Genomic DNA, 10,649 nt, shown 5'->3' with positions numbered 1-10,649 from the left:
TGCTTGGGTATCTTTCTTTGTGTCGATGACAACAGGCACATAAGACACCTTTCTCTCAGCTGGGCTGGGATGCACAAAGACGAATGCAATGCAACAACATGCCACTTGGATGTGACTTCAGGTTCTGTTTCTAGCTCAGCTATTTGTTGCTTTCTGTGCACTCACTTTCTGTTCCACATTCAAATCACCACAATGAGCTGCTTTGTATTCGAAAAAAATGGCCAGCTCCTGAGAAGCCCCACCTCTGTGCCATGAACATCTCTCCCATTGAAGAGAACCTGCAAACTGCAAACTGCATGAGCAGCAGAACTAACAAAACTCATTTTTCCTGTACATTTAGTGGACTCACTCCACTAGCTGCTGATTCTAATAAAACTTGTAGGAACTCAGTATCCATGAAATACCACAGTTTTGTAGTTTTTCCTATCTATATAGCTGTTGAATGTGTCTTACTTGTAACTGTAAAGTGAGCATCATAATAACAGGCTATAGGAGTATGGCTGACAAACATTCATACTCCATCCTGGAAGGCGGAGCTCTGAATGTCACAGCATAACACAGTATTGCTGATTGAAACTTCCTACAGGCTTGCTCCTGTGTTACGTACATGTGAAAAAGCATGCTGTTATTAATAAACTATGTACTGGCACAAAAATCAAACTGGAAGAAACCCCTTATGAGGTCAATATTTCTCCTCCTCATCAAGGGGAGACACAAAACTGAGGGGCTGTTGCAAATAAGGAAAATTATTAATAGTCACAGCCAGAACCAGAGAGATTTCCATGGACAATTTTGCCACCTGACCAGCTCACACTGCATCAGAACACATCGTATTCCCGTCCTACCTGTGAGTGTGAGAGTCATTCTGTCTGCTACACAGTTGCAATTCTGCTGGTGCGAACTCTCCTAAATGTAAAACTGCCGAACAGAAATCAGCCTTGAATAGTAAAAATCAGAGCAAGTTAGAAGATTAAAACCATGAGAACCAACTAATACATACAACGTTACTGAAGCTGCTATTTTCTGAGGTAGAGGCAGGGGAGTCTTGCTATTTCTTGCTCAACCTCCATCTGAGCTTTTCCCGGTAAAGGCACAGCATTGTAGCTCTCTGACAGACTCAAATTTGCTCGTGCCTTTCTGTGACTGTGATGATGCCTCAAAGCCTTTTCTATTAGTCTTTCCCATTATAAACCTTCTTTAGCTCATAACAGCTCAAATGCTCTCTGCTGTAAGGATAAAGGAGCTCTTCACTCCTCACACACTGCAGTAATTCTGATTACTGGGAGGATATTTGAAATGTGATATTGTGAGGAGAGGTGTAATTATGTCTGTATTTGAATGGAACTATTCTAAGGGGCTTTGCAAAGGCAGAATTTCATGGCTGCTAGAGGCCCTTGGGGTCAAGCAGTTCATTAGGAAATAATCAGGACTTGGAAAATGGTCTAGTTGTTTTTTGGCTGCACTGCAAATTCCACTACCTTCCTAAGAATACGGTATTAATTGTGCTCATTGTAAGCACTCAGACTGGTCAGCATGCGCTGGCATCTGCACCAGCGCTCCTTAGCACTCCTAATGGTACCATCTCATTGTTTTTTTTCCTGCCTACCGGATGTGGTTGCATCCTGCTACCGCATGCACACAGCAAAAAATTTCTTTTCTGCTGTGCTTCAATTTCCCTTTTCTCTCACTCTCTGATTTCATCCAATGCTTACCTTAAGTTCACAAACTAAACAGCATCCCAAATTCTGTTAACATCAGGGCACATTTCTTGCTTCATTCAATTCATAGCCAGAACTGGCCTCCCAAATACTTGAAAGGAGGAAGAAGTAGAATGATCTTCCTCCTTTTAATTTAAAGTTTGGATTTGAGTCTTTTCTGGCTTATTTCTTCCTATGTTATGCTTGATATATTCTCATTTACACGTGTTCTCTAACCCTGCTTAGCCTTGCTTGGTTGTGCCACACAGCAATGAAACTATTGACAGTACCTAAGGTAAAGCACACAGGAAAGTCCCTGCATGACTGAAGCATTAGTTTGCTCATCTTCTAACAAGAAAACAGAAAGAAAAATTCCTTTCTCCTTTTCTACCTTCCATAGGTACTTATTCCAGCAACCTAATAATGTCACATTTCTTGTACAAGCAATGGAAAAAATCACTGCTGTCAGGGGAAACCCAGCTTTTCTCTTCTCTCAAGACACCCTGACCTACCAACAGCACCGAGGACAAGGCCAGGTTTCTACATGTTCTTCCCGCTCATACAAGCACTGTGGCCCAAAACAAAGAGTCTAAAGAGGGCTTTACCAGGTCATTTTTTTTTTGCCTAAACTTCCCACTTTGTCATCTCTTTATAGCCAGTGCTCAGGCTGGCTTCCTTTTCCCAATGAGACATGCTGGCTGTAGGGCTTGTTTGGAAATCTGACCTGAAAAGTGAACTATCTGTTTTGGAATCTTTTTTTTTTTTTGGAAATACCACCAGCCAGACTTAAGCAGAGTGTACTACTCTCCACATATATCTCAAAGGGAAGAATAGATCTGACTTTCAGCTATAAACATCAGGCAGTGTTTTTCAAGCCCAGGCTCAAGAATGTCAGTAACCTCAAGGGCTGCTCACATGGGACTTCCATGAACTCAAGTCATGGCCTTTTGAGAACACAGCGCACCCAAAGCAGGCTGGAGAAATGCTTAAGGAATCACATAACCTCTAGTGAGGTCAGCGATAATGCAGCAGTTGAATGTCATACATCCAATCATTCAAGAATGCCGAAACCACTGGAGTCCTTCCACAAAAAAAATCAGGCAGTCTCCATGCTCGAAAGCCTTCATCCAGAAGACAAAATTAAGGCTTTGTCATCCAAACAAAATAAGCTGAATGGCCGGGCTGCTCATGTGCAGAAACATCTGCTGGATAGGGAATAACACACAGAAAACAGCCAGCAAGTGTCAAAAGTTCAGAGAAACAGTAACTAATCATCCTATTTCAGCCATATAGACATAGATAAGACAGAAAATCAAGTAAAAATAGCAAGCCTGTTGGGCAGAAGAAGTCATGAGTACATAACTAGAATAAGTGGTGTTCCATCACAGTCCTCTGTGATGATCGCTAGAAATGATCTCTTAGAAGTCAAGCTCAGAGAATAAAGCACCAAACCCAGGTACTGCAGATATCCCCAGTCAAGAAGGAGGAGGTCTGCGGCAATGGCAATCCATAAACTTATGAATTTCAAAGAAACAACACTACAAATTTCCCATGCCTCTGCCTAGCAATAGTCTCATCAAAAGGAGACATCAAAGGTGGTGTGCACATCTGCTGCAGAAAATGCAAAGACAGCAGTCTCCTACCACATGAAGTTAATAATAGCGTACTAAACTAAAGCCTGCATTTTTAGGACTAACCATCTATCAGTCACTCTGGAAATGACTACCAGGAAGAAAAATGCCTTGAAGCAAAGAGTTACTTTCTCTAATGGCCGTATGCTTAGTATCCAGTTGCAAACCAAATAGCCTTTTAGCTTCTTATGCCAAAGTATCAGATTATTCTGCTAAATTTTCCTCTAGGCTTACAAGGCATCCTAATAAGTTTTACTTTCCATTTAAAAATATGGAAAAAAATAAGAATATTTTGTAAATGACATTTTAAAAAGCATGAAGGATTAATAAATCTAACATTCTGTGGCATTTTATGGTAGTGACATCTGTACCTTGCTCTCAGGGAATCTCACGCAGTATGACAGCTCTCAGCAGTTACCACCATCAGAAGGAAGCCAGGCATCTAAAAAGGGACTTCAGCTGAGTCAAATTAATCTGGATGTTACTATATACTAGTATTTAATATTAATACAGTGTGAAAAAAGCATCACTTAAGACACAAAGTCATGTGCAGGGAAGCTGGAGCACTCAAGCTTTTCCCTGTCTCATTATTGCACAATTCAAATGCTACCCTGACTTACACACTTTTATTGTCTACCATATTGAATACCCAGTACAAGTGGCTCTCAAGGAATATCATTTTATGACTCCTTGTCCCTCACTGTATGGTGTATTTTTCAAACACTGTGCTCTCAATGTTTTGCTCTTTAATCTGATAGCACTCACCAACACCACATCCAGGCCCAGAACAAATCTGAAATGAGAGTATGGCTCTCTCACCACTGCTGCTCTGTCATGTGTGAATGCTAGTGATCAGATTATTATGTAGTAATTTTGACAGTTTTATTACTTCTTCTGAGTTATGTAATGGTGTTTGGAACACAGAAAGATGGGAGGGGTTGATCTAAAATTCATTCTGTTTCATCTGGAGCTGAAGACTGAATTGCTGATTCACTCACTAACACAACTGGCAAGCACCAAGAAAAACTCCCTCCCAGCACCACCTGAGAATATACCTCCAACAATTTTTTATTTCCAAGGTGAGTTATTTTTATTGACATGGCTGGCCTAACCATTGTAACCTCGTCTACCCCAGCTGCTCTGCCCGTGCTGGGCACTCTCCTTTAACTTCCCCACCCTGTCCAGTAGCACACCGCTGATCATTATTAAAAACCCTAACAGCAGTAGGAGTACCCTACCTCAAGATACCTACCATTGTGTTGAGATTGTACAGCTTCTCAACTTCTAAAGGCAAGCTTGGAAAATGTTTCAGAGGTCAAAATGACATATTGGTATGCACTGTTTCTTGGAGTCAGCTCAGTGTTCATGTATTTTTTGTTCCTCTCTTTACCTGTGACATTTATTAGAAGGCATCATCAGGTTTCAGCCAGCAGACCTGGAGGTGTACTTCTCTATGCATAGAAGTCTGTTGCTTTTCAGCAAAGCACTTGAATGTGCTTTTAGTTTGATGTCCATGGCACTGTAGCACAAACTAAACCGATTTTGGAATTAGACTGATCATTTCCAGACGAGTAACGGACAGCTACCAAGCATGGCTGTTCCAGTTCATTTATACAAGGTATTCTTTCTGCAGATGCCTACCTGGGAAAACAGGTCAGGTGTACTGCAGGGCTATTCTTTGTGCTGCTCCTCACTTCAGGGTTGTTTGTTCACTGTAATAATTCTCTCTGCATCATTCAGGACCCAATGAATAATTCAGCAGAGTTTCATTACTCCACCTGTCCTGTTTTGTTTACTAGAATATATTTTTGTCATTCAGCGTCTATATCTGGCCTCAAGCATAAAATCTGGGGAAAAAGGAGGAGTTCACAGCAGCTGAGGGGAATCCTTTCTTTTAAAATTGGAGTCCCGTGAAATGTCCGTACGTTTGTTTTGAGGAGCATTAACCGACTTGAGAAACTGAACATAAACTTATCAATATGTACATCTTTTCTCCATTACAGGCCAGGGAAAGCTCAGATCTCTGGTATTACTCTGAACTGATAACAAAAAACCCTGCTACTTGGAGAGGTCTTCCAAGGAGTAATTCTGGCAGCCCTGTTCCTCTGACATGGTTAGGGTATGCCCTGTGAACTTTACTGTCAAAATGCTAACAGAAAAAAACCTTCGTCTATACTGCTCAGCATCTACCAAAATCCCCCTCACGCAGGTATTCTACTAGTAGACGTTTAGATTGCAACACAAAACACAACAGGATTTTCACTAGCACAGAAATTCTGTATAGAGATGAAGAAAAGTTAATGAATATTTTGACCAAAACAGATAGACAAGTAAAAATCTGAAGTCTATAGTTCCTCTCCACAATGAAAATGCTACTATGCCCAGGAATTTACCTTTCACTTTTTTCATTAAAACCATTAGTAGTAGCTCTCTATTTTGAGGGATAATGATAGGAGCTTCTTCAGAACACTGGAAGAAAATTGGGAGCACATATTAATATCCTCATTTAGACCAGTACCCTTATAAATAATTGATTTTTTTAGATTATCTGCAGAACTAATAAAAAAAACAGAAAGCTACTTCTGCTTTCCAGTCAGTTCTCTTCAGAAAAAGAACAGAATCAGTGTGAAGATTAGCAAACATCCTTTTACAAAAACAGAAAGTTGCTCTAAATGTCTCACTCGTACCTCTTTTAACGGCTACTCCAGAGACTTTCTGTGTTTCCTACGCCCTCTAGCATCTGGAAGATGCATTTACAAATCTATCCCTTTCTTGAGCATATTTATAGTTTTAATTTCTACACGGTTAATAAAAACTTACTAAAACAGAAAGTGAAAAGGCTTCTCCTCTCTTCTTGCCAGATATATTTTTTACCTAAGGCTGAAACGAAGACATGAAAATGTTAGTGCAGATTCTCATCATATTACAGGCACTTTATACTTCCCTGGCAGTGTGTATGGGCCTTATAGGTGCAGAGGATATTTACATCAATTTGGGGTCCTTTGTGAACACTGCAAAGGAGTTCCAGCTAGATCACTTGAGAAATGCCACCTGAATTATAGGAACTGGGTAGGTATATCCAGTTCCTATAATCCTATATCTGGAGGAAGAACTGAATTGTGAAACATATAGGACGTGACTTAATTAACAACGTTAAATAACGTCATCAAATGGTATGAAGCAAAAAGTACCAAGTTTACAAAATGCAATGTTGAATTTCTGATCAGAGGAGATTAAAAGTTGGGAGGAAGGAACATGTCCATTAAAAAAAAATGATAAGGGTGATGTCCATAGAGATCCTGAAGCCTGCAGGAGAAAGGAGATTTCTTTGCACAGTTTAGAAGGGCTTTACTTCAAATCCCACCTGCTATATCGTTAGAGTGGCACATGTAAAACATAGTTTTGGCACACACTGCAGGGAACACTCAAATAGATAGTAAAACTTTAAAAGAGGAGGGATACGGGTGAGAAAAAGGTCTTGGTACACCTGTGGCTGCCCGGGCTGCCCTTTCTTTGAGTGGGCCCCTCTTGCTGCTTGTGCTATGATGAGACAGGAGGCAGTGTGGTGGGCTTTAGATACCCATGCTGCAGGTATCAGTGCTGTTATTATAAGGTGGCATTCCATCATCTTTCAGAAGTCATTTCCGTAACTGGGTGGTTTTCATTTAAACTCTTCAATTCCAGCATTCAGATCTGTTTCTTTTTTCCATTTGATTCTCTGCTTGCATTACATTAGGAACATAAATCAACATGTATTTTTATAACTGATTTAACACTTAGTTCATTTAACTATAGAATGATAAAGAAGAATTTTCCAGCCTTGGAGGAAAGGATCTATGTTAACTAAGAGTATGAACCTTTCTTAGAAAATGTAGTTACTCAAAATTGTCTTGGAGGACTGACAAAGTGCTAAAAAACACTTCTAAGCTACTGGGACTTTTCCATATATTAAAAACCAGTATTTACACAGAAAAGTCATTACACCGGCACTGTGATGTGCTTGCTTGGGATTCATTTGTAAAAGCAGGCCAGCCCTACACACAAATAATTATAACTACGATGTTTGTTCAATTCAAAAACACAGTTATATCATGAGCTAAAAATGGAATTACAAACTATCTATGTAACTATTTAGGGACATGCTAGTTAGAATAATTGGCTCCCTCCATGACAGTGGAGACCTATAACAGTCTTTCAAGCATGTCAGCAGAATAATGGGCAAATTACTGCTGTTCACATTGTTGATTTGGACTTCCAAATTGTTAGCAAAGCTATGAAGATGCTACAGAGTGTATAAATAGCCATAATATGAACATTCTTTTACGGAGCAGAAGTGGCCTGAGAGACAGCAAACAAAAATTAAGCAAACGATTGGGTTTTCTATAAAATGATAACAAAAAGGCTGCTTGCAACCATGATGTATGAGCTCAGCAAAACTATACTGGAGGGCAGAAAATTGCACAGTGAATAGCGGTCAGTGGGGCCTACTGAGATGGGGACAGTCAAGGTCCATGGGCTATATCCACCGGCCCCAGGAGGAGAGGAGGAGCAGGAGACACCCTGGCTTCTCAAACACTCAGTTTGCAATCCTGGGAGCAGTTACCCAACACAACCTTGGTGACAGTTACTCAAGACCGTTGTACCCATGACTCCACCACACGTGTTCTTCACCTCCAGACAACTACACTCCCTGACATTTAGTCTCCTTGGAGAAGACTGAACAGATGAACTCAATGCCAAATTGCTTCATATGATGATGTGACAAGACACTATTAGGAAAAGCCATTGAAAAGAAGAATTGTGACACAACAGGAGTAAATAAAAAAGCCAGACAAATATGAGTGTAATCTTCTTTGGTGGACAGCCAATATCTTTGTAATGAAGTACTGAGTGGGATCTGAGAGTATTTTCTCATATATAATATGACAAAAAAAGCTTGCCCAAATGTACACATTCAGATTTTTTAAGACAACATTTGCCTTTCTGGAGGTGACATTAATGAATTAGCTGGGATCACAGCTCAGCCCCAGCCAAAGAGGTAACTGGCACTAAACAAGAATTGTGATAAAGCCAAGGAAAGAAAGAAAAGAGAATTGGTGCAATCCATTTTATTACTCTAAGGATGGATTGAAAGCTCCTAGAAGATGTATTGCAAAGTTTGACAAAATTTAGAAACTGCAATTAATACTATCTGAAAAAAAAAAATGTACTATGCTCTGTGGGTATTTTCTGCAAAAGAGGAGAACTTGAAAAGGAACATGCAAAGTAAAGGCCAATTCTGTGCAGACTACAGGAAGGACGTGGTATCTATTAGGACAGTAAAGAGGAAGAAAATTTATGTACCATGTAGACCCCATCCTGCAGACAGGGAAGAGTTCAACTAATTGTCACAAGCAGTGAGCACAACCAACTTGGACCAAAATTGCCAATGCTCAACATACCTGAAAACAAGCTTGAAATGCATGAAGTTCTCAGGTGTTCTGAGATAGCTCTGACATTGTTCAATACAGAAAAATGCACAGGCCCAAATTCTCCAGCGCAGTTAAACTACTCACCTTGGAGAGACATTCAATCTGCTAATTATACATGACAGTGCTGGATTAGATAGCAGATACCAAAATTTACTACTGCTTACTAATAGTTGCTTTTGGCAGTGTTTGGTGTCGGAAGCAATAGCATTAGCTCTTCTCCCTTCTCACACTGCAGATGATGGAAGCTTTCAGGAAGATGAATTCCACTAAGAGGAGGAAAAAGAGATCTAAATATCTGGAAAGAGCCATGGTGTAAATCCACTTGGGTTCTTTCAAAATGATGCTCTATTAGTGCATGCAGCTATGTCCTGGTGCATGATCATGAACCAAAAACTCAGCTGGATCTAGGAATAGGAGGACATCTGCCTCTTGGCAAATGTTTGGCTGAAAAGCTATAGCTCCTCTGTCCATTTTGGCAGCTGAAAAGGTCCATCAGGAGATATATTGGCGTTAGTGCTTTTGTTATCACTTGAACTTCACACACCTCTCAGCTGATCCCTGCAGCAGCTCACCCACACTTCCCTGACACCCTGTGTGGTGCTGCGGTTCCACACAGTGGCCCTGGGGACCTGTGATACCCTGGAAGCCTACAACACCCTCCTGCTGTCCCTTTTCCCACAGGGTTCTGGGAGGTAAGCACGTGGGCTGCCTCATGGCACCAGCCCAAGTCCACCCCTGTTCACCTGGCCCACGTCCCACTGGAAGCTGCACTCACCAGCAAGACAAAAGCAGAAGCATTTGTGTGAGTACTTCAGATGAGAGGACTCCTGTAGGTCCTCACTGTGCTCATTCGCTGGCCACAAGATGGTGCTTTCCTACCTCCTATCAGCTCAGGGCAGAGGACTGTGTGGAACTCATAACCTGCCTCAGGCCCACGTCATGCTTGTGTCCGTACTTGTACTCTAAAAGAAAACCATTACAAATTCTGCAAAATAAACCCCCCGAAACTCTACAGCAATGGGAAGATAGCCTTCAAGTAATTACCCTCAGATAGTTCTTTCTCAGAAATTTCTTCCCTCTTTGCCTTTACTTGCAAAGTCCCCATCCCAAAGACTTCACTTGCGGACAGATTAAAAAAGAAATACGTTTGTAAAGAAAAATGCACACAGACAAACATCTAAGAATATTAGAACCAATCTATAGCCATGATGATACTGCCTCATAAACAAGAATACAAAGACCTGTGCGTGGCTAATTCATATTGTCTTGGCTGACTGACTACTGAATAACTTGGGTTTGATACCACTCCCACATACTTCACCATTATATTTTCCACCAGATTTCTGTGTGCTTAGAACGGCAATGCAATTAAAATGGGAAAGTAAGTACAATAGAAAACATACTTTCCATTACTAAACTCTAATTCCAAAGTAGATTTTCTCATGTGGTAAGTGTTTGTGGGGTGTTTGTTGTTGGTTTCAGGACTAGGGGGTTGGGTATTGTTGTTGCTTGGTTTTGTGGTTTTCTTTTTTTTTTGTTTGGGATTTCTTTGAGAGCTGACAGTTGTGGGTAATATTAACAAAAACAGCATTTATAAAAAATAGAAGCAATTTCTTCCAGCTTTTCAGAAAGTCAATCAAAGTAACTGACAACATTCTAATGGCTCTGCAAGTCCTAGTTTTGTCTTGTTTCAGTATTAATCTGTTTTCCCTAAAGCTCTGGGCAGCTAAGTTTTGTGGTGAAGGGTTTCTATCTCTTCATATCACAGAAAAGGATGTAAGGATCCTTGCCACCTTTCCTATTTGCCCTTAATTTCATATTGGTATGGCTCTTTATTACAGGCATATAGT

The sequence above is a fragment of the Numida meleagris genome, chromosome 6 (genome assembly GCF_002078875.1).
Source record: "Numida meleagris isolate 19003 breed g44 Domestic line chromosome 6, NumMel1.0, whole genome shotgun sequence".
Taxonomy (NCBI): Eukaryota; Metazoa; Chordata; class Aves; order Galliformes; family Numididae; genus Numida; species Numida meleagris.
Note: the sequence above shows the minus strand (reverse complement) of the source record.